Raw genomic sequence first — 24,302 nt, forward strand, 5'->3', positions numbered from 1 at the left:
TCAATGGAAAATTTGTAGCAAAGTGACCCATCTTGTGACAATGAAAGCATCTAACTTTCGTCATGTCCTTCTTCTTACCCCCATGGTAAGAATTTGATTTGGAATGAGAAATTTTACCTTTCCCCTTCCTTTCCTTAATCGCTAAGGCACAATTATCTTCATCATCATTATTTGATGAAGAGCCATCCCTGGTGTTCCTCCTGATCTTATCCTACATCAAATCCGACCATAGTCATTCCCAATCTGGCAGCTTCTCCTGACCATTGACAGAGTCTTGATAACTATGCCAACTCTTTGGGAGTCCAAGAAGAGAAAGTCTCACCATAGCCTCCTTGGAAACCGTGATTTCAACACATCCAAGTTCATCCCGACATTGATTGAACTTGGCCAAGTACTTTGGAATCTTCTCGCCTTTTTCCATCTTGATTTTACAAAGTTTATCCTTCAGTGCCAACTTCCCTTGATCACTGCTATTCTGATACAAGTTCGTCAATGTTTTCCACATAGCATTTGGGGTTTCCTTTCCATGAAGACTTGAGACAATATGATCTCTAACTCCCTCAAGGATTATCTGCCTTGCCTTCACCACACACTTCTTCCACTTGGCCAAGTTTTGTGCATCAGTAGCTATTGGCTTAGGAATTGCTTGTTCAACAAATTCCTTTAAGCCATTGTCCTCTATCACAACCTCCATCATGTCCCTCTAGGCTATGAAATTTGAGCTGACTTCCAATGCATACTCAAGCCTCAACCCATGGAACGACATCTGCCGATCCTGAAGTATGTATTGCAAATTCGACTTTCACCTGTAACCCAAAAACCCAAAACTTCGAAATATCCTATAGTACAATGTTCTTAGCTCTAATAGCATGTAGAAAATCCTGTAGATTCACAAGCTAATGCAATTTCTAAAGAAAGAGACAAGAATCTACTTCTACTCTTTACAACAGAATCGCATAAACATTGAACAAACAATAATCATTAGAGGAAGAGAATCAAAGGCACATAACACAATAAATATGTCAGGCCAGGCAGTAACTCTCTAATAGGCACTAAAACTGATTCGATTTATTTCATTAGGTAGCTATTGTTATATACAAAGAATGTGACTGCTCAGTTCATCTTCTGATGACTGTTCACATTCCAAATTCTCCCAATCGCAGAGGATTAGGTGTCAACATTCCCCCCCTTAATCTGAAGGGATGTTGGTGAGTCCAAGCATCGTTCTGAATCTTTCAAGCTTTTCTCTTCCAAGCGCTTTGGTGAAGATGTCTGCAATTTGCTCATTTGTGGAACAATGACGGAGATGGATTGTTTTGGCCTCAACATGATGTCGAATCAGATGATATTTAGTATTAATGTGCTTTGTACGATCATGGAACTTTGGGTTCTTGGACAACTTTATTGCAGAGGTGTTGTCAATCATGAGTGGAGTTGATTGTACTTGTTTTACCTGCAAATCTTCAAGAATTTTCCTGAGCCACACAATTTCTTTCGTTGCTTCAGCTGCTGCCACGTATTCTGCTTTTGTTGTGGAATCTGCTGGAACTGATTGTTTGCGTGATCTCCAAGAGACAGCTCCTGATCCAAGACTCATAGCATATCCTGAAGTAGATACACCAGTTTCTTTGTCTCCATCGAAGTCTGAATTAGAGTATCCAATCAAGCTGAAGTCGTCCACCTGTGTATACTTGATTCCAAGGTCTTGAGTTCCCTTCAAGTACCTTAGAACTCTTTTTGCAGCATACCAATGTCCCTCAAGCTGTCTATACTTTGTTGCATCCTCAAATTCCTTTCCTTCAATAGATGTGAGCTTTATGTTTTGTTCCATTGGAGTAGAAAGAGGATTGCACTCTGTCATGCCAAATCTGTTTAACAAATCTCCAATGTATTTCTTTTGAGAGAGAAATATGGATTTTGGATGTTGGGTTACTTCAATGCCAAGATAGTAATGAACATAGCCCAAATCAGTCATTTCAAAACTTTTCCCCAATTCCTTCTTTATGGATGCAATGTAGCTTTCATTGTTCCCTGTCATTAAAAGATAATCTACATATACCACAAGATATACAACTATTTTGCCAACTTTCTTGACAAATAAAGTTGCATCATCAAGATCAAAATGATTGAAGTTGAGTTTCAGAAGATGCTCAGTTAGTTTTTCATACCAGGCTCGTGGTGCTTGTTTGAGGCCATACAAGGACTTCACAAGTTTGCATACTTTATGTTCATGTCCTTTCACAGTAAATCCTTCAGGCTGGGACATAAAAACTTTCTCTTTTAGATCTCCATTCAAGAAGGCAGTTTTTACATCCATTTGATGGACTTTCCAACCGTTCTGAGCTGCTAGTGCAAAGAGTGTCTGGATGGTGGCCCATTTTGCTATGGGGGAAAAAGTTTCCTCATAATCGACCCCTTCCTTCTGTGTAAACCTTTTGCCACAAGCCTAGCTTTGTGCTTGTCAAGTGAGCCATCAGCTTTGTACTTGTTCTTGTAGACCCAATTGCAGCCAATTGTTTTGGTTCCAAATGGAGGATCAACCAGCTTCCAAGTGCCATTCTTTATGAGGGCATCATACTCCTTTTGCATAGCTTCTTTCCATTCATCATGAGAAGCAACTTCTTTGAAGGAAGTTGGTTCAAAATCTGTAGACAAGTTCAATTCACAATCATAAGTAACATCCATATGAACAGGTGAATTAGAGTCATCTACATCACCTCCATTTTGTCGGTTTGAATTTCTGGTTCCTGTTTTTCTAATTTCATCAGGATGAACACTTTCAAGTGTCTTTGTCAGCCACTTTGGGGGACCTTTCTGAGATGGTCTAGGCTGCTCTGTTGATTGAGTTGGGACTGAATCAAGATTGAGTCTCCCAATTCTATCAATTACATCACTTAAAGCATCATCCGTTGTTGGAGTTTCATTCAGGGGAGAGTGTTCTTCAGAAGAAGATTCCACATGTTGATCTAGTATAGGAATCCCCCCTTCAAGATGTGGAATCTGATTATCAAATTCTTGAAATGATTTCGTTTTGCAAATCTATCCAAGCAATCAAGTTGCCGCACAACAACATTGTCAGATTTGGAAGATTTAAGAAACATTACATCTCTAGATACAACAAACTTTTTATTTACTTCATCATAGAGGTGGTATGCTTTGGAGGTGTTTGAATACCCAAGGAAGATACACTTACAAATTCTAGCACCAAGTTTGTTTCTATGTACCTTTGGTATTAAAGCACAACAGGTGGAACCAAAGATCTTGAGATGTTTTACCGAAGGAATATGTCCATACCAAAATTCATAAGGAGTCTTGTTTCTTATAGCATTAGATGGACATCTATTCTTTATATATGCAGCACATAGAATAACATCAGTGCAAAACATTATCTTTACATTTTTGAAGAAAAGCATGGATCGTACCATATTGAAGATTGTTCTATTCATTCTTTCAGCTACACCATTCTGTTGGGGATTATAAGGCACAGTTGTTTGATGTTTGATCCCATGTTGGCGAAGATAGTTTTCAAATTCATTTGATGTATATTCTTTTCCATTATCAGTGTGAATAGACCCAATATGATATTGTGCATCATTTTCAATCCATTTATGAAAATTCTTGAATGTTTGAAAGGCATCAGATTTGTTCTTCAACAAATAAACCCAACACATTCTGGTGTAATCATCAATAAATGTCATGATATATTTATTTCCATTTGCAGAAGGAACAGGCATTGGACCACATAAATCTGAATGAATGAGTTCAAGCTTCCTATGTGCTCTTGAATGTGAATCATGAAAAGACTGTTTGCTATGCTTTCCTAGAATGCAAGCATCACATTGCTTATGTTTCCTAGGAATTGTAGGAAAACCAGCAACACCATTTTTCTTCAATAAGTGGAGACTGTCATAGTTTAAATTTCCAAAATCTAGCAAGCCATAATAAATTTGATGGAAGTGTACCTTCTTCATGATGAGAAATATATGAGAAATTTTGTGCATGAGCAGAGGTTCCTTGCAGTTTGAGATGCCTTTCTTCTTCTATTCCCTTCATGACAAGTGAGTGGTCAGATGCTTTTCTTACCTCAAGCTTGCCATCAAACATTTGAATGGAGTGACCTTGTTAGCAGATGTGAACCAAGGACAACAAGTTTCTTTTGAGCTGTGGGAGATATAGAACATGATCCAGAAGAAAGTCTGGAAGACCAGGCAATTTAAGCCTTATTGTGCAGCCCTGATGGCTTGATTTTTGACTGATCTGCAAAGTATACTGCTCCATCAACATTGTCAGTGAAATCTTCAAAAAAAATCTTTTATATGAGTCATATGATAGGTTGCTCCTGAATGAAGCAACCAATCATTTTTCGAAGAAACAAGTGAAGCATTAAACAAATCTTCATTTACTCCAATGTTACATTGTGCCTCAATATAGTGAGTGGATTCAGGTGCTTTACCTTTGTCTGTATCATCAGTTTTACCTTTCTGTTGGTTTGTTTTCTGCTCAATTTTGTCCCATGGTAGCTTGCATGTAGAAGCATCATGTGATCCATTTCTTTTGCAGCAAATGCAATGTAAGTCTGCCTTTTCTCCTTGAGAATGTTTGCCCCCCTTGCCTCTGAAGTATCTTCCTCTTCCTCTTCGTCCACCTCTTCCTCTTGTAGAATCTTGAGCAGGATGCTTTTCTTTATGAGCAAGGCACACAGTCTCTTCAGAAGATTCAGGGGTTGTCTTCTTTCCAAAGGCTTTCTCTCTTTCAACAAACTTTTTCACAAGAGAGTCAAAGGTTATATCTTTAAGATTTCAATTTGCTTGTAAAGACTCAAGATAATTGGAGTAGGTAGGATAGAGTGCCTTGAGAAAAGCAATAAGAGGGATATCTAGCTCAACTTTAGTGGATTTGATATCATGCATTATAGACTTTACTTCAGATGCATCTTGAGCAAGAGGATCGTTGTTTTTCAGTTCAAGAGTGAAGAGTTTAATCATGAGCTGAACAACTTCAAGTGCAGAATGTGAGTCATAGAGTTCTTTAAACTTTTGTAAAGCTTCAAAGGCAGTTGAATATGACGAAATATGGCGACTCACCTCTTCATTTAGAGATGTTGCGATTAATGCATAAGCTTTGCTATTCTTGTTTTCCCAAATGACAAGCTCTTTGTCTGATGTAGGCTGCACTGGGTCATCTTCTGCTTCTCCGACACACACTCCTTTCCACAACTCATTGAAGATGAGGGTGTGTTTTATCATCCGGGACCATTCAGGATAGTTCTCCTTGCCAGTGAGAACTATTCCTACCATAGAGATGATTGAATGCATTCTGTAAAAAAAACTTTTGCTGATAGAAAAGAATACTTCTGCCAATGTACTCAAAAAAGCATTCTCAAAGGATTTCAAATCCATAATGTAACTCATATAAATCCATCATTGTATAAATTCACCTCACATAAACCTCATATAAGTTTTATATAAGTTCATCATATAAATCTCATAAAACTTTTCCTTATAAATCTTAAAAAACTCCACCTTATAAATCTTATATACCTTCACCTATAAATACCGTGGATTCTGTAATAAGGCTGAACACCCAAATAATAGCAATACCATGGATTCTGTATAAGGCTGAACACCCAAATAAAAATATAGCAATACCGTGGATTCTGTAATAAGGCTGAACACCCAAATAAAAATATAGCAATACCGTGGGTTCTATAATAAGGCTGAACACCCAAATAAAATTATAGCAATACGTACAAAAATAATACCGTATAACAGATGTCTCCAAACAACGCGCATAATAATTTAAGAGTTTCAGTAGCCACAACTCACTACTTTAATAATAATTATGACAGCACAGGCAGCCCGGAATTTCTCAACATTTCTGTGCTACAGCGTGATAGCGTACCATGGTCGCAAGCTACCACATTCAGAGATCACTTGTGAGACTATACGTGCAATCAGGATGCAAAGATCATCATGTGATGATTCGTTCAAGATTGTGGTTATACATGGAGAAATGCATGTTTTGGGAATTAAGATCTACGAATCATCCCGCCATTGCTGGTCTCAGTTAACATCGCTTCCCTGGAATAGCAGAGAATGCGCAGACAAAAGTGGTTTGGAGAGGCAGTATTGCGTGGTTAACTGTGGCATCGCAAGTGTTTGAGAACCGGTAGTATGGGAGGGACAATGTTCAATAGATCACCATACAACGTTCAATCGAGCTGACAACCATCACCATACACAGTCAATTCAACAGCATTCCAATTGAACAGCGTTCAATCCAGTGTTAACATAGCGTTTCAATAGAATGGGCGCCATAATGGAGATTTGAACCTTGTCTATTCGGTTTCAGAAGTGGTCAGGCCAGATGTATTAATTATGGACAGAGCCCAATGGCGTAGGAATATGGACAGATGCGTTAATTATGGACAGATCCTAGTGGCGCAGCTGAAAGGAATATGGACAGATGCGTTAAGGCAATGATACACAACGCAGAGGACAGAGGTCAGTCAGAACAGTGCACAGACCAGCGTACAACCCACAGTAGCAAAAATGAAGGGAGTTACAACTATTTTGAAAACTGGCTCTGATACCATGTCAGGCCAGGCAGTAACTCTCTAATAGGCACTAAAACTGATTCAATTTATTTCATTAGGTAGCTATTGTTATATACAAAGAATGTGACTGCTCAGTTCATCTTCTGATGATTGTTCACATTCCAAATTCTTCCAATCGCAGAGGATTAGGTGTCAACAAAATATACAGGGAAAGCCACAGCTCAAAACCCCATTATATGTTTTGTATTAATCCAAAAAATGAAGATGAAATTACAATGCTTGTTCTCTCTAGAACAATACCAGCACTCAGCAAATTCAATCTCCAACTCATAAGAAGCTCAAGGCCAAATCTTAGTCTCTTCACAAGCTCTCCAAGTCTCTATTCCAATTCGTAATTCCTATGGAGGATAGCTTGTATTTAAAGGGAAATAAAGCCTCTAAAAAATGCGCAATCCCTTAAGGATCAGTTCTGGAATGCAAGCACTATCAGTGCAACTCAGAAAAATCTAAAACAAATAGCACACTGTCCTTGCGCTCTACTTCAACTCAATCTTTCTCTGATTCGACATGCATGAGTAAATATTCAGTTAACAAGAGTAGCACTGAAAAAGTTCATTAGTGACACCACTGATAGTTAACTCACTATTAGTTCTCTCAATCTGTTTGAAAACTAATTTAACTGAGTTGACTCATGAAGCTGAGTCTTCTATTTTACAACTCACAATTAACTCATACAGGACTCCTACAAAGTAGGGAGAACATACACATGATGACAAAAAGACTTCCAACTCGAATTTCCTAAGTTAAGTAAGTTTAATAAAATAACTTTAACTATTTTAAGTTGCTATGAGAATAGAATTCGAATTTAATTTCCATTTTAATTCAAGGACAAATTAAACTAGACTCTCTTGTTTCCATTTCTCAACAATTGTAACTCTCCATATTCTAACTAACCCAATATGTTCTCTAACTCATACACTATACTTTAAATCTCTCTTAAGGAGAAGATTTCATTACAATATTCCTCACAATCATAGAAATCTCATAAAAACATATGTTTATACATTAAAATATAGAATGAAATCAATATTAGGGAACCAACTCCCTTGGTAAAATAAAATCGATAGGTCTAGTCAAAATACATTTTTTCTTGGACATAAGATGCTCCTGCATCATACTCCCAAGGTTCAAAAGATTCATGGTATCCTGACCATGTGCTTTCATAAGCTGATGTAATCCTCCTGGATCCCAACATTTGACTTGCAATAGACCAACTATTTTTTATGCTATTGTTGTCCCACAATTGTCTCTTTTTTCCTTCCTAGGTTCCATACTTTATGTTGTAGTTTCCCACTAATTTTGTTGATTCAAAGTGCTTTAGTTAGTTGCACCTTTGATGGTCTATCTTCCCCTATATACTGCATCTTTTCTCCTTCCTGGATGTTTTCCTTATTAGCATCCATAATTCACCGATCTCTATGTCGAGCTTGTCCTATCGCTAGTACATCTTCTTCCAATCTTTGGTGTATTCTTGTTGAACTTTATTGCTATAATTTATTGATTGTTGACCCCCACAACGAATTTGTACAACTATTATCATTTCCAATTTATTTTGTTGTTGTTTAACAAGCCTACAGGTCCTCTGCTGCATGCTTTTGGGCTGAAACTTCAAGTTGTTCGCCTATTCCAACAAGTCCATATCGTGTATTTTGTTAAAATTACAAATTTTCCACAAACAACTTATCCCTTTGTGCAAGGTTTCCTCTATAGTTTTTCTCCATTCTTCTGCAACGTATTTCTTTTTTACCAATGCCATGCTTACTCCTTTGTAATCTTGTATAGCCTTGTCCAAAATTCCTTGTACTTCTTTGTACCATCATATCATTTCTTGTATGTCCTCATCCTCTTGACAAATTTCATTAACTGTATCTACATGTCCTTTCAATTATATTTCCTTCTCAGAATTGATAGATTCATAACCATGCCTATCCTTGCATTGATCATCTCCTATAGACACAAAAAATATATTAATTTTAAAACTATGATACTTTAACGTCTCTGTAGGTGCCTCCAATGTCTCTTCCTTATACATTGTTGGAAACATGAAACCATTCATCAAGTTCCTCTCCACTACAACAAATTTTTCCTACAAAGATTCACCATCCTCATCACTTTTGTTACAAAAAGTAAATGTCTCTATCTCATACACCTCATCTAAGAATAAAATTTTCTCCACCTCAGGTTCTTCCTTCATTATTGCATTCATCCACTATATACAGTCTCCATCTTGTTTTCCTTTACAAGACAATTATGCCTTCCCTTCTATGTCTGCAACAATGGTTCATGGTTGTTCTTTCTTCTTGTAATAAAAAAAACCAATGTTATGCACATCATATGAAAAACTTCTTGCATTCACACACCAATCATCAGTGAAAAATAAAAGACTCTCTGGCATCAAAATATCTATCTTCATAATCTCTATCACTTTCATCCACTCCAAGGATCGCTCCTTGTTAAGGTTCATAATAAACTTCCATCTGGTACTCAGCTATTCTGAATTCTTCCTGCATCCTAGCACACATCCTCTCTTTCAATTTCCTCTCTAGTGAAGGCCATCTCACCATCTTATTCTTCATCATCTAGACATATCCCTAGTCTCACAATAGTTGTCTCAAATGACTGAATTCTTCCTTTAACTAAATCATCTCCCTTTCAAATTCTTTATCGCTCATCCTCCTTATGCGAGTTGGTTTGGAATTTTTCTTTGACTAGTTGTGATTTCTTTTCTTTGAACCATGTACGTGACTATCAGTATCCATTCCTTATTCTTCTTCCGTGAACACTTCTTTTCCATTTCTTGTGGGTTGCAACAAGTTTTCTTCCTCTCATAACAATTCCACGACTTGCTAAGTACCAAGTTCTCCTTCTTGGCCTCTTTTTCTATCTCTCTCTATGGGAAATTCTACCCACACTCACTATGGAATTACCCTCTCTAACAACTTCTATCCAAGCTATACTTGCTGGAAGTTGTTCTTCTCCTGATTCTCTACTATAAAACCTCTTCCAATCATATCCCGCGGTCAAATGTGAATGATGAAAATTATTGCTTGGGACTGAAGTATGTGAGAATTACTACTACCTAGCACATAGTAGGTCTGCGGAACCTCTGTGCTTGTATATAGAGCAGAGCCACTAAGAATACATGTACGGCTTCCTCAAATGGGACATTGATAAGCTTAGGATCAACAATCTTCATAACTTCTTCTCTGTTCCAATTGGTCATCTTCTTCGCCCACCCTATGATGTTCATATCCTCTTCAAATTCGCTTTCACCTGTTTCCTTTTTCCCCATGATGAGCTCAAGTAGAACCACTCCAAAGCTGTATACATCACTCTTCTCATCCACTTTCATGGTGTATACATACTCTATAAATTCAACATCCAATCTTAAATGGTATGCTACAGTAAAGGCCAGTGGCAAAACCACCGCAAAGTAAGCAATACGCATACTATGAAGCACTTTTGACTTCTATATAATTTCTTCTATTTATAATGCGGCGCTGCTCTGCCTCTACCTTGGCACTAACAGATGATGAACTTCAATAACAAACCATTTTGGAAAGCTAGCAACTTAGTTAAACATTGCGGTGACCCTCTACTAAAATTTAAAGATGAAACAACCACTTCAAAATCAACGACTTCAAAATTTAAAGATGAAACAACCACTTACTTGGAGCTATGTAGCCAAAGGTGCCTGCAATTGACGACATATATTTCGACGTACCCGATTGATGCAAGAGTTTGGCTAGGCCGAAATCTGCAACACGAACTTCAAAGTTGGAGTCCAAAAGAATATTGTTGGACTTCATGTTGCGATGAAGGATGGCCAGCCAACAATCGTGATGAAGATAGCTCAACCCCAGTGCAGTTTCCACTGCAATTTTGTATCTGGTGTTCCAATCCAGATGTAGGTTTTAACCCCATACAGAAATTACCTGCATACGAATTCTAAAACACATAAAATAAACAATGCGAGAGCATAACACATAAAACACATGTACACAGATATTTTCCCCTAGATCCCAATATCGAGACTACCAGCTTTATTTTTCATTATGTTCCTTTCAATGTTATAATACATATTTATACATGCCGAAGCATCCAATACCATGGACCAAAAAACCATTGCGTCCAATACCATGGACCGAAAACCATCGCGTCCAAAAACATGTGCGAAAATCATGCACAAAACCATAGGTGGGTCTGCCCAACCTAACATAGGGTCCAAAACCAAAATTTTCTGGGGCGCTGCCCCGGACCCCATAAAGTGGGGTTACAGGTGCCCCTCAAACCCCCTGTGATCTCCCCCACTCTAATCCTCGGTTAACTATGTGGGCTAGTCATGGAAATAATATAACAAAACCCAACATTTTCCCACTTGTTGTTTTCTTTCCACGGGGGCCACAAGAGAGTTTAGGCATTTATCTAGCCTTGCAACACCCATTGTTTCTCTACACCAAGAGAACTTCTCAGAGCTCACAGATTTTTTCAATGCATTTGCCGTATTCTTCAAAGTGTCCACCTTTATCAACAACACCTTTTTGTCTTCTATCATATCCCTCACAAAGTGATACTGAACATCAATATTCTTTGTCTTTGAATGATATGCGGGTTCTTTGCCAAGAAAATTGCACTTTGGCTGTCACAGTCTATCCTTTAGCTCCCTGTACTAACCCCATACTTGAACACAATCTCTGCAACCAAACTTCTTCCTTGCTTGCATGAGTGGCTGGCATGTATTCTGCCTCTGGAGTTGATAGTGCCACTACAGATTGTTTCTTACTCATCCAACTGACTGCACCTCCAAACAGGTTAAACACAAACCCACTTGTAGATCTTCTCTGATCCAGATCTCCAGCCCAGTCTACATCAACAAAGCCATGAATATGCAAAACTCTATCCAATCCTGGTCTTCCTTGGTAGCACAAACCATAATCACTAGTGCCACGCAAATACCTGAAAACCCGCTTCACTACTGTCCAATGCTCCTTCGTTGGTTTTGACATAAACCTGCTCAATACTCCCACTACATGTGCAATGTCTGGTCTAGTACAGACCATTTCATACATCAGGCTACCGACTGCAATTGCATATGGAACACGAGACATGTCCTCTTCCTCTTCTTGTGTCTTGGGACACTATTCAACAGATAACCTCACACCTACAGGAATAGGAACCTTCACCGGTTTACTATCCTGCATATTAAACCTCTGCAGTATTGTCTCGACATACACCCTCTAGTTTAACCAGAGCTTCCTCTTTGCCTGATCTCTTTTAATTTCCATGCCCAAAATATAGTTTGCAACATCAAGATCATTCATGTCGAATTTGGAGGACAATGGGTCTTCAAATCCTGGATAATTTCTTTGTCATTTCCAACCAACAAAATATCATCCACATACAAGACTAGATAAATAACACGGTCACCAATTAATTTAAAATACACACAGTGATCTGCTTTGCTTCTGGTGAAGCCAAGTCATCGTATAAATGTATCAAATTTCTCATACCACATCCTTGGTGACTATTTTAACCCATACAAAGACTTCTTTAACTTGCATACTAGTTCTTTCTTATCCTTCACCACAAAGCCTTCAGGTTGCTTCATGTAGATTTCCTCTTCCAAATCCCCGTTAAGAAATGTTGTCTTCACATCCATTTGTTCTACCTCAAAATCAAAAGCAGCAGCAATAGATAAAAGTAATCTAATAGAAGTTACCTTGGCAACAGGAGAAAAAATATCACCAAAATCAATTCCTAGCACCTGGGAATAACCTTTTGCTACCAACCGAGCTTTTTATTTCTCCACTTTTCCTCCTACATTTGTCTTCTTTTTGAACACCCATTTGCTGCCAATGGGTTTCCTTCTGGCCGGCAACTCCACCAGATCCCAAGCCTCATTTTTGTGCAAAAATGCCATTTCATCAACCATGGACTCTTTCCAGAGTTTTCCATCCTCTGAATCCACTGGTTCCTTCACAGTTCTGGGATCATCATCAGTAACAAACAAAGCAAAATTTGAACAGAAAGCAGATGGACTATACCTTTCTGGTTGCCTTCTTTCTTGAACTGATCTTCTCACAGCCGGAGTTTGTGGCTCTTCATCTTCTAATTCCTCCTCTGTTGTAGAGTCTGATTCTTCCTCCTTTAGCTCAAACTCTATCTTCTCACGTTCCTTTGGTTGGACTTCATGTTTAATAACATCTTTTGCCTCTCTGAACACCACATCTCAGCTGTACACAACCTTCCTTGTTACTGGGTTCCAAAGCTTATAACCCTTTAAACCATCCTTATACCCAATAAAAATGCACTTTCAAATATACTATCCAACTTGGTTCATTTCTCCTTTAGAACATGTACATATGCATCACATCCAAATACCCTTAGATGCAAAAGAGAGGGTTTCTTACCAGTCTATACCTCTTATGTAGTCTTATCCTCCAACAATGATGAAGGTGACCTATTAACCAGGTAACATGCAGTATCCACCACCTCTGCCTAGAATTCATGTCCTAACCTGGCACCACTGAGCATGCTTCTTGCCCTTTCCATCAATGTCTTATTCATTCTTTTTGCAACTCCATTTTGCTGAGGTGTATATGGAGTAGTATTCTTTGTGCTATACCACACTTCTTACAGAATTCTTCAAATTCCTTGCTGCAAAACTCTCCACCATTATTTGTCCTAAACACCTTTATCTTCTTCTCTGTCTGATTTTCCACGAGAGCCTTAAATTCTTTAAACCTATCAAAGGCTTCAAATTTCTTCTTAAGGAAATATATCCATGTATTCCTTGAGAAGTCATTTATAAATGATACATAGTACACAAACTTACCCAATGATGGAACCTTCACAGGTCCAAACACATCACTGTGCACAAGTTCTAATATCTATTTCGTCCTCTTACTACTAGAGCAGAAACTCACCCAATTCTACTTCCCATATACACAATTTTCACAGAAATCAAAATCCAAAGAGCTATTACTCATACCTTCTACCATACCTTTACCATGAAGTATTCAAAGGCCCTTCTCTCCAATATGTCCAAGCCTTTGATGCCACAGCATGGTCTTCTTTCCAAAGACCACTAGATTTTCTGCTCCACTTTTAGGAACCACAAAACTATTGCACCATCAACAACCGTTCTACCTTGCAGCTTGTACAGAGTTCCAATCCGAACTCCATGCATCAATACCAGTGCTCCCCGAACCATCTTGTAGGTATCCTTTTCGAACACTATTTTTACACCTGCATCATCCAACTTGCTTACAGAAATCAGATTTCCGGCCAATGCAGGAATATGCAGAACACCCGGAAGTGTTCTGAACCTTCCACCTTGCAGCTTCAACTTTACTTTTCCACGACCAACGATTCTAGCCTTCCTATCATCCCCTACGAAGACATCACCACCATCGTATTTCTCATACTCGCAGAACCACTCTCTATGGTGAGTGAAGTGAAAGGATGCACATGAGTCAATTAACCAAGCCTCATGATCTACATGTGTACTTGAAGAAGCCAAGTACAAATCCCCACCTTCATCTGAGGTGGTTTTCACCTCTATAGAAGGAGCATCATCAGACCCCTTTCCTTTATCAGGAGCTTTAGATTTACAGTCCCTTTTGTAGTGCCCTTCCTTTTTGCATTTCCAGCACACCACCTTTATAGATTTTCCTGGAGATTTAAATCTCCCTCTAGATTTAGATCTCCCACTCGATGATTTTTTTATTTTTTTTTCTGTTCTGGGACCATCCTCATATAGACAAGGCATCACCATTCTGGCTCTCCATATATTTCCATCTCATCTCCTCCGTTAGCAAGGCTGAGACTATTTCATCAAACTGCAAGGCAGTTGCATTGCTACCTATTGCAATAACCAGACTATCCCATGAATCTGGTAGAGAACACAACAAACTGATGCACTTATCTTCATCTGAAATTTTAATATCAACAGATGCTAACTGACTTACCACAGTATTAAATGCATTCAGATGCTCTGTCACCGAGTCTCCATCTTTCATCCTCAGGTTATACAGCTTTTTCCGTAGGAACAGTTTATTCACCAGAGAATTAGTTGGTACAAAGTCCCTAACTTGTCCCACAAAGCCTTCACTGTAGCTTCCCCTAATACATTCAACAATACTAAATCTGAGACGCACAATCATATTGTGCTCTTTGCCTTTCGATCCAACTTATTTCATTCTTCATCGGACACTCCCGTTGGTTTAGTACCCAGATCTACCATGATCCATTGATATTTATCCACCAATAGATCCTCCATCTTGAGTTGCCACAACTCAAAACTATGACCATTAAATTTCTCGATCTCTATCTTTCCACCGCTCACCATCTTCTTTGACCACTAGAAACGATCTCATAGATCTCCCACTGAATAGGGTCTACCACAGGCCCGAGCGAAACCCCTCAGCAACAAAGGCGTCCCCTTGAAGCCAAAACAGCTCTGATACCAAATGTAGGTTTTAACCCCGTACAAAAATTACCTGCATACGAATTCTAAAACACATACAATAAACAATGAGAGAGCATAACACATAAAACACATATACACAGATATTTTCCCCTGGATCCCAATATCGGGACTACCAGCTTGATTTTTCACTATGTTCCTTTCAATGCTATAATACAAATTTATACATGCCGAAGCATCCAATACCATGGACTGAAAAACCGTCACGTCCATACCATGGACCAAAAACCATCACGTCCAAAAACATGTGCGAAAATCATGCACAAAACCATAGGTGGGTCCGCCCAACCTAACATAGGGTCCAAAACCAAAATTTTCTAGGGCATTGCCCCAGAACCCATAAAGTGGGGTTACGGGTGCCCCTCAAACCCCCTGTGACCTCCCCCTCTAACCCCCGGTTAACTACGTGGGCTAGTCGTGGAAAGAATATAACACAACCCAACACCAAAGACATGGCATTGTTTCCATGAAGCAGCTTAGCCAGGCTTCCGTTCGGCATGTACTCATACACCAGAAGATTGGTATCATGGTTGAAGCAAAATGCCAGCAATCTAACAACATTTCGATGGCGGATTCTACCCAGAGTTTTGATCTCTGCTGAGAAGCCATGAACATTTGAAGAGCCTATCCACGTAAGTTTTTTCACTGCAACTACTTCCCCATTAGGCATGATTCCTTTATATACAACACCCTCTCCTCCTTGGCCGATGATATTCTCTTCTTTAATGAATTCCACCACGTCATTGATTCCAAAGCTGAGTGCTTGGAAGGCCGTCATCTTCCATGGCCTACCCTCGCTATCTTTCTTCTTAATTGTGATTGCTTGAATTGCCAACACCAGCTAACAGAAGAAGAGAATTCCAAGCCTTAAGAGAGGCAAGAGAAGTTCAAGCTTGATGTGTGTTAGGACACTAGAATTACAGTTGCCAAACTATTCTCCGCACAAGTGGTTCCCTGCAGAAGAGCTTGCTTTTAAATGAGATAATGGACCCTCTGGCACAAGACCAGAAACATTATTAAAAGAGAAATCTACAGAGATCAAGCTCATCAATGCATCAAACTCTTTGGAAATGCTCCCGTTGAAGTGATTTCTAGATAGGTTTAAAGAGTTGAGAGATCTAATCGTGGTGATTTCCACTGGGAAGGGACCGCTGAATTCATTCTGACTAAAATCAATTTCTATCAGACAAATAAAGTTACCAATATCCTTAGGAATCTTACCAGAAAGTCTGCTTTTGCTGAAGTTGACAATTTCAATTTGGCTCAGACCACCAATGTCTAAGGGAACTTCCCCAAACAATCTATTTCCCAATAGTTTTAAAGAGTTTAGATTGGGCATCCTTATGATTTCCAGTGGGATGGGACTGCTAAATTCATTAAGGCTAAGATCAATGTGTCTTAGAGAAACACAGTTACCAATTTCCCTGGGAATCATACCAGAAAGCTTGTTTGAGCTGAGATCAATATATGTTAGAGTACTACAGTTGCTTATCTCCCTAGGAATCATTCCCGATAACATGTTTTTGCTGAAATTGATCTCTTCAATTTTACCCAGCCAGCTAATCTTTTGCGGGACATTACCTATTAGTTGATTCCCATCAATCATAAGCTGCCGAAAATCAGATAATTTCCACATGGACGAAGGAATAGAGCCACTCAAACGATTATTGGAAATTATCATTGTCTCTAACATCGAGGATACATTATTAATTACGTTAGGGATGCTCCCACTGAGATTATTGTTGTCCAATGCGATCACAGTCAGCAAGGGTACGTATAGCAAGCCTTCAAGAATGGAACCATTCAAATAATTTTACCCCATGTAGACTTCAACCAGCGAATCGCATTTGCCAAGAGAGTCAGGAATCAAGCTGACAAATGAATTATATGTTATATCTAATATCTGTAGCTTTCCACTTACGCCCAATTGTTGTGGCACGAGACCTATGAAATTGTTCCCCGAAAGCCCCAAAAACTCCAAATTTGGCCAGTCCCAATGAAAGATGGAATCCTGCCATGTAGTCTATTACTAGACAGGTTCAACTCCCTCAACTCTTTTAGCTGGCCCAGTTGAGGAGGGATAGGGCCTGTGAGGTGAGAAAAGAACAGACCGAGTTCTAAAGGGTTGCTCAAATTTCCTATCTCAGTAGGAATCCCACCATCGAATGAATTTCCCCACAAATAAAGTGTTTTCAAATTCCCCATTTTTCCAAGCTCTCTGGGTATTTTTCCACTCAAACTGTTTGCAACGATTGAAAGATATTCCACACTGTTTAGGTTCCCATACTCACCAAGAGTGCTTCCCGATAAGGAATTACCTTTGAGATCAAGATGGTTGAGCTTCAGGAGATAGGTCAAATCCAGTGGCAACGCCCCTGACAAAGTGTTGAAAGAGACGTCGAGGACCTCGAGGTTCCTCAATTTTGATATGTTTGAGGGAAGACTTCTAGTGAGGCTGTTTTCGGAGACATCAAACACCTTTAGTTTCCTCAGGTTTGATATGTTTGAGGGAAGACTTCTAGTGAGGTTGTTATGGGTGACATTGAACACCTTTAGATTCCTCAAGTTTGATAGATTAGAGGGAAGGCTTCCAGTGAGGCTGTTATAGGAGAGGTCGAGCAATAAGGGCGATGACCAATTTGCGACATGAGAGGGGAATGGGCCTTAAATAGCCATTGGTGAGAGATTTAGAGCCACTACTCGACCCATGAGGTCACAATGGACGCCAGTCCATGCGCAATGGTGGCTTTTATCAGAGACTGTCCATGTATATAACCAATGGTGAGGATTAAGGAGGGCTGCTTTCATTGAAATGAGCGCATTTGCATCTCCATGGATTGATGGATTTTGGAGGGCAAATGATGATGGGTGTAGAAATAGGGCGAGGATGAAAAGAGGCAAGAGAACGGAAAGATTTTGCAACCTCATAGTGCAGTGAATGAAGATACAATAATTAAACACAGATTTTTAAAATGGCAGTAACCCATGTGAGATGCAGAGCATGATTATATTTTTAAAATGCTAGTAACCCATTTAATATAAACAAAAACAAAAGGCAGGGCGACAGACTTGGAAATAATAGAAGTCAACTGTTAGTCTTGGTATGAACCATTTAATAAATTCAACTTTTGAATTTCTTAATGTTCTATTGATGGAGTTTAATCTTTCATCCTAGTTTTTTATTTTATAATAAAATTACAAATAAATTGAATTTTTATTAAAATAATAAATAACAAATAATAAAAACTATATGCCAAAAACAACACGGTTTTATAAAATTCTCATTAAAATAGGTTTTAATTAAATACATTATTTATATCTCACTAAAATATTAATAATAATTTAAAATAAGGTTATGATTTAATTAGTTTAATGATTTTTTTTATTTTATTTTATCAAGTAATATGTATTATGAAGTGAGTATTTTCATGTATTATGAATTGATTTATATTGATATTTACCAACCATTTATTTTATATATTCATCACTAGTATAAAACAAATTTTAAATAATTTTAAATATACATGTAAATGGAGGTGAAATATTTCATAAAAAATTTAAATTCACTCAAAATTTAGCACTTAACCATTCAAAATAATATCTTTCAATTCATATTGTTCAAAGTATTCAATAAGAAAAGTTTAATTTAAGTTTAAGTTTTTAAACTTATGATAATAAGTTAAATATTTTATGACCAATGAGGTGTTTGGTAAGCTAGGGTTTGTGCTTCAACACCGCTCTCTGTACCAAAGATCAAGGCTTGAATTGATGGGTGCACCGAAGCAGAAATGGACAAAGGAAGAAGAGGTGGCTCATTGAGTGGGAATACAAAAATATAGCCCTTGTATGCCATTTTTGTTGAAAAGCCAAGTAAAATGTGTACACGAACAATTATGAACTAATGATAATTATTTGTGAATTTATTAGAGCTTCTTTAATTCATCTTCTTCATCAATTAATTACACTTCAAAAATCCAATAGATAGCAAAGAAAAGAAAGTAGAGATCATAGGGCACAATAACAAGAGACACCAAAGTTTAGGTCATAGACTAGGAAAAAAGATCTTGGATGAGTAGGCTCTCATACCACAAAAAAATTGTTTGGATTATCCTTCTAGATCTCGGTCCAGTACCATATTTTAGATCACAAGAATAGGAAGTACATCTCAGACTACCAGAATTCAGATCACAAGTATAATGAGAAGATATTGGACCACCAGACTTCAAATCAAAAGTATAATGACCAGATCTCATACCACTTCACATAGGAGAATAGATGAGTAATGTATATGTGATCAAATTGCATTTGAAGTAGGACGAATGGAGCTCCTTTTATAGCTATCATTAGATTCGAATGGGTGATTTTCTACGAAAATTGACTTAACCATCTAAAAGTGGTGATCTAATCCAAATGAGTGCATTTCTAAGCAAGCCAAATTGGACGGCTTACACATGAGGAGCCACTAGTAATTATAAATTAAATAATATTTTCTTCTTTTCAAAAATAAATTTTTTACCAAAAAAAGAACAAGACAGTAATTTTATGAAGACCGACCATAGCTATAATTTTGCACTCCCTCTTAGCTAGGGAGGTATTCATAATCACATTCAAGATGTCCAAATAGTTGAAAGGTTTGTTAAGGAAAGATCAATATAAGATCAACATCATCAATAGTTCATCATTACCAACATCAACCACACCGTACCAGACCATCATGGTACTATTCATGCATGATATACCCAAAAGACAGCTAACAACTAGTGTCTCACAATCATGGTACCAATCATATCCATACATAGTCTACTAAAGAGACCTTAATCAAATCCATGCATGCTTTCTATTAAAAACACACATGGAGAAGACAACAGATAAGATAAACGTGAATTACATTTAGTCACAAATGATATACAATTATAATACATTCAAATGACCCTTGGTTTCCTTTTACCAAGTGGTCTCTTGGACTCCAGTGGCATTTCACATTCTACACCAACCCTTAGTGGATTAGGTGTCCAACTTTCACCCCTTTAATCTGAAGGGGTATATATGAGTCCAAGAACATAGCTATAAAAAAAGAATACAACAATTCATTCAGTAATAGGTTGAATGTGCTCTCTCAAATGAAGCTCTAAGGTAGGAAAACTCGAGGTCTTAACCGGTGGTGGTTTAAGGATGACCACCAACATTGGAACGCTTAGTGCAGTTCCAAAAACTCTTCCAAATCTAGCAAGAAGTTGAAGTATTCTGCTAGTGGAAGTGCTCCCAATTTTTTTTTTAAAGGGAGACAATTGGGGTCTCAACCTGGAATGCTTAGTGATGTTCCCGAAACTCTTCCAAATCTAGAAAGAAGTAAAAATCTTCTGCTAGAGGAAGTGTCCCTAATGCTTTGAAGAGGGGATCCTTCAAACTGGAAAAATGGAGGTCTAAAACCTACTGTGGTTTAAGCATTGTTTAAGAAATGCCACCAACCAAATACATGCTTAGGGGCTTCTCTGTGTATGGCTACAACTTTGAATCTAGGTATGCTTATCTTTGGTTGTAGGCTTAGGCACAGGTTGAGGTTGTGGCTTAGGCTCACTTGATTTTCTTTGAAAATTGTAAATGACCATCAATTCCTCCTATGTCACATACAAGGTGAGAAGATGAAGAGATATGAACTGCAAGACTTTTCAATATTCGGGAATAGATCATGTTGTATGAGAAAAATATCTTCTTGGTTGTTGAATCCCATTGCCAAGAAGCAATCCATCCAATGTGAATTATTTTTTCTTGCAAGAGGCTTGTTTCTAAAGCATTTGTTTTAAGAATGAGTGTGCTGACCACAATGCTTGCACGAATGAGGATCAAAACAATGATCTTTTACATGTCCAACTCAGTCACAATCGTTGTTGTGGAGGAGGAGAAGGAATAGGTGAAGATGAACTGCTCTGAAGAAATAAAACACTCTGAAATTTGATGGGCTTTGTGTAGTTTGGAATATGAAAAGATGCCTCCTTATCATATCCAAGAGTTTTTCTATGCTTGTTGTTGACAAACTCTTCCCAAGGTATAATGATTGGCTTGGGAAGTCCAGGATGAATTTTTGCATCTTTCTGCATGTCTACTCCTAAAATGGGTACTACATCAACAATTGCTTGTTGCTAATGGGAATATTTTTCAATCTCAAATAAAGGGTTGTTCTAAAAAAAACAAGTTCGGAATGAAGCCTATTCTATTGTAGCTCTTCTTGTTGGAATTGAGATTCAAGATGGAAAAAGTCAATCTTTTCTTATGCATTTTATAGACAAACATGAATGTCAACAAGAGTAGTTTTTTTCATTTTGACAGTGTTGTGAGCAGTAGACAGAAGTAGAGTGCTCGATAACTCTAATAATCCATGAATTTTCACCATTATTCAAACAACCTAATTCAACAAATGACCAAAAATGTACTTGTAAAGGAAGATAGCTAGCAATGCAATGTTATTCAAAATTAAATATGTCCAATGATAAAAGGGAAATATTCTCAAAAGAAGGATAATTCCATTACTATTTGAAGACTCCTCTCGAATTCAGAGAGAAGGAAACAATGTCACCTTGAACATAAATACCACTCTTTAGATTAGACTGCAAAATAACAAAAAAATCGGCATCTTGTCCTTGGAGGTCACAAAATAATATCGAAGGCCATGCAAGTTGTTCCTTAAAGAAACTACTTATTTACTAAATGTGCAAAGAGTTTTATCAACTTTGATATTCTACCTTTAATTTACTAGGGCCAAACCCAACGATGGTCATTTTAATCTATAATGGCACTTTCTTCTCGAGCTATTTTCTTAAAGAATGGGGGTTGCAAATCTAAAACTAAAAAAAAAATGAAGAAAGTGATACTTTGACAAGGCACTAGTTTGAACGCATTTTTCTCAAAGGTGAAATCTCGTAATGTAATTTTGAGAGCAAACCACTTTTGCAAGGCCATATAAACACAATATTTGTAGGTTGTAACCACTATTTTCTATGAATTCAATTGAAATATCCTCCAAACACTTGCAAGAAAGTTTGGATCAGCTCCTTTCAGGTCTAAGCATCCCTCCTAATTGCTTGCACAATGAAAATTTTCATGCAATCCCACACATTTTGAGTGGATTATGAGCGAGGCCTTGGTGAAGAGGGCCACCGATATTTCCAAAGAATTTTTGGTGAGTCTTGGCACCTTCGACAATGCCAACGCATCAACATCAAACAATGAGCACATGAACCTACCAGTCAATGGACCAATAGAGAAACTGATCATTCAACGAAATAACATTACACATACATATCGCAAGCACCATTTAAGGTTGTATTTAAATATTCAACACAAAGTAGCAACCACGACATGTAAAACTTTCACCACACAGAGAACCGAACGACCTTTAATACAACAACAAACTGGCTAGAGATATTCATATTAAAAGCACATGCAACATTCCAACAAACCAATGTCAAGTTCAGGACCACTGTTCATCGTAGAGAATCGAAAAATGTTCTGAATGGAAACACTTCGAATTAAAATGGAATGTGATACTACATCACACTAGCTAGAGATAACTATAACAAAAGTTCCATTTCCTAGAGAAATCATTGAGGACCGACTTCCAAGGGCACCAAAACCATCATGGCTCACTATTCAATGCAGAAATAATCATAGACCTTCAAACCTATTCAACGCCCAATGGTATTATCCACCAAGGAACTCACAACATGATTCATACTATTAAAATGATATTTATGTACATATAGTTGCAATATGGTTAATATTCCAGTTCAAATTTTAGGCCCCAATTTTCAAAGAATCGTTAAAATAGAAATACGCTCTCCACAACATATAAACACTAGCATTCCAAATGTAAAACTAGACTGTCGAGCAGCAAATAACAAAATACAATACACACCATAACAAACAATGCACCAAATTCATACAAGTTCAACAAAGTTCAACAGTCATACGGTCTTCAATTCCATTCTGAGAAAGATAACGGGTCTCTATGCATACAAATTGGTGACACATGCAGGAAGATAGGTCCTAGAAAGGTCATATGTGCTTGATTAAGCACTAAGAGATGGAAAAAACATTTATAAAATTGTACATGGCAGGGACATAGAGAGTGATAATATGACAAATTTTAATTGGGTGAATATGGGTAGCACTGACAAGTTCTGAGCACCCAGGTATAATTAAATTTATGTGTTGTCATTTCTGAATTGCACGCACAACAGGGTAATGAAGACCACAAAACCAGTGGTTGGGAAAGGCCACAAAAATAGTGTCTCGAGTTGGAGTAGGGCTAGAATTTGCATGCTCTGATACCATGTTAAACACACACATTGAGAAGACAACATATAATACAAACATGAATTACATTTATTCACAAATGATATACATTTATAATACATTTTAGTGACCCTTGGTTTCCATATAGGAAGTGGTCTCTTGGACTCTGGTGACTTTTCACATTCCACGCCAACCCTAAGTGAATTAGGTGTCCAACAATATCCATTAATAAGCTCTCTCTAAGACTAGATTTGAGCTAGAAGATGGGAGGCTTGTATTCAACCAGGTTGCCTCTAAACCCATTTCCTATACTAGTTGTTGTACTATACATAGGGAAAAAACCCTCTACTGATCAGAGTATAAGACAAAGGGAAATGTTCATCTTCCTATATTTGTTAATGTACTTAACACAAAGATGATATCCCTATATTGGTCAAAATACAAGACACATTAAGATGCTCATTGGACCATTCTCCCTATACTAGTCAAGGTATAAGACACATTGATAATATCCATATACTAGTCAAAATGCAAGACACTGAGAGAATGAGTATCCAAGATGTTTTCTAACCTGTCAAACCATTCTTCCTATATTGGTCACATTGGCATGGGGATAATGCCCCTATACTGGTAAAGTGACACAAGAAGAATAACATCATTTAGGTAGATCACTGTGTCCTCTCAACCAAAGAGGCATTTTCCACTATTCCCAACTTATCTCTTAAATACTTGAACTTTCCTTTGGGAAAAGGCTTCATTGAAATATCAACTACTTGCTCATTAGTGGAGATCTACTAGAGCTTCATTGCACCCTTCTACCATTAGAGAAATTTTGAGGTCTAAAATGGATCTCAAAACAAAAATGTACAACCAAAATAAACTTTATAAGAACCAATAGGATTCAAG

The 24,302-nt window shown here is 37.8% G+C and overlaps 1 pseudogene; it reads right to left on the bottom strand.

Annotated features, from left to right (window-relative positions):
* Positions 1-9,695: 9,695 nt before the first annotated feature.
* Positions 9,696-15,882, bottom strand: LOC149172296 (leucine-rich repeat receptor-like serine/threonine-protein kinase BAM1 pseudogene; annotated as a pseudogene).
* Between the last annotated feature and the right edge of the window lie 8,420 nt (positions 15,883-24,302).

The sequence above is a fragment of the Pinus tabuliformis genome, chromosome 4_2 (assembly GCF_031772625.1).
Source record: "Pinus tabuliformis cultivar Carrire ecotype Pingquan chromosome 4_2, CPIR1, whole genome shotgun sequence".
NCBI lineage: Eukaryota > Viridiplantae > Streptophyta > Pinopsida > Pinales > Pinaceae > Pinus > Pinus tabuliformis.